The 1,573-nt window shown below is 45.8% G+C and overlaps 1 long non-coding RNA gene across 1 annotated transcript; it reads left to right on the forward strand.

The window, feature by feature from the left end:
• The first annotated feature begins 352 nt into the window (after positions 1-352).
• Positions 353-1,249, forward strand: LOC128497372 (uncharacterized). The gene is made up of 2 exons (XR_008354308.1): positions 353-426; positions 857-1,249. It is a non-coding gene; the product is annotated as an uncharacterized LOC128497372 (long non-coding RNA).
• Positions 1,250-1,573: the final 324 nt, after the last annotated feature.

The following is a 1,573-nucleotide window of genomic DNA, read 5'->3' on the forward strand; positions in this document are numbered from 1 at the left end:
TTTAAATCATGCCTTCAGCAGCCCAAATAACAACCAACATAAAAGTAATGTTGTGGGGTGCAGTATGTGGAAGCTACAAGCAATACAGTATTTGGATGAAAACATGAAGCTATCTACACCTAGCACCATACTTTTTTGCAAAAAAACTTTTTTTGTTTCTAATTCACCAAAACTGCTTTAAATCATGCCTTCAGCAGCCCAAATAACAACCAACATAAAAAGTAATGTTGTGGGATGCAGTATGTGGAAGCTACATGCAATACAGTATTTGAATGAAAACATGAAGCTATCTACACCTAGCACCATACTTTTTTGCAAAAAAACTTGTTTTGTTTCTAATTCACCAAAACTGCTTTAACCCCTTCCGTACCGGGACGTACCTGGTACTTCCTGGTTAACAGTCACCGGTAGACCGGGACGTACCAGGTACGTCTCCTCCAAAAAACGCCCCCACATCACCACAATCGCGGTGATCGCGGGGGCGCTCCTGCTGCCGTCTGCCCAGGAGTCCTGGGCAGACAGCACAGCCTGTCTAAGCCCTCCCCCAAGCCTACGATCACTCCCACGGAGTGATTCTCTAGGCAGAAACAGCGATTGCAGAAAAATCTGCAATCGCTGTTTCAGCTGCCACAGGCAGCTTCAGGGAAGGGGTGGGGGTGTTGAATGGGTCCCCACACAAGTGTGGGGGCCTGATCCAACACCCCCCTGCTGCCTGATCGCTCCATGAGAGCATCAGTGCAGCGTTAACCCCTTCAATGCCGCGATCGCTGCATTCAATGCCGCGATCGCGGCATTGAAGGGGTTAATTCCCGTTTTTTAGGGGGTTCTGCTACTGGTGGTCTGCCTGGAAGCCCAGGCAGACCTCCAGCAGCAAAAACGAACCCCCAGAAGTCCTCTGATCAGCCCTGTAGGGCTGATCAGAGAGACTCCTCTCCCACAATCTCCAGTCCACTGGAGATTGTGTCCCAGCTGCCAGAGGCAGCTTCAGGGACAGGGAGACAGGGCTCTTTGGTCTCCACATTAGTGTGGAGACCAGCCCCCCCACCCCCACCCCCCATAGTTAACCCCTACCCCCCCTCTTCCTCAATTAACCCCTTCAATGCTGCGATTGTTTATGACCCCCATCGCAGCATTGCAGGGGTTAATATTAGTCCCCACAAGCTTGTGGGGACTAAATATCAATCAATGCTGTGCTTCAATGGAGCATCAGCATTGAAAGAGTTAAAAAAAAAAAAAATTAAAAAATAATTTTTTTAAAAAAAATACTAATAAAATAATAAATAAAAAAATAATAAAAAAATAATAAAAATAATAATAAAAAAAATACCAGCACTGACCTGAAAGTCCAGGGTGCTTCCAGGTCAAATGCTGGGCTGATCAGATCGCTCCTGGCCAATAGGAGTGATCGGATCATTATGGCAGCCCACGGATGACCCTGTTCTACAAAGAGAGAGGGGTCATCTAGGGTAATTATGAAAAAACACAAATTATTAATAAATGAAATAATCATAATTATTACCTGATCACTTGTCGGTGACATTTTAAGTCGCTGATTATTGATCGGTCTCCCTGA

The sequence above is a fragment of the Spea bombifrons genome, chromosome 5 (assembly GCF_027358695.1).
Source record: "Spea bombifrons isolate aSpeBom1 chromosome 5, aSpeBom1.2.pri, whole genome shotgun sequence".
Lineage (NCBI taxonomy): Eukaryota > Metazoa > Chordata > Amphibia > Anura > Pelobatidae > Spea > Spea bombifrons.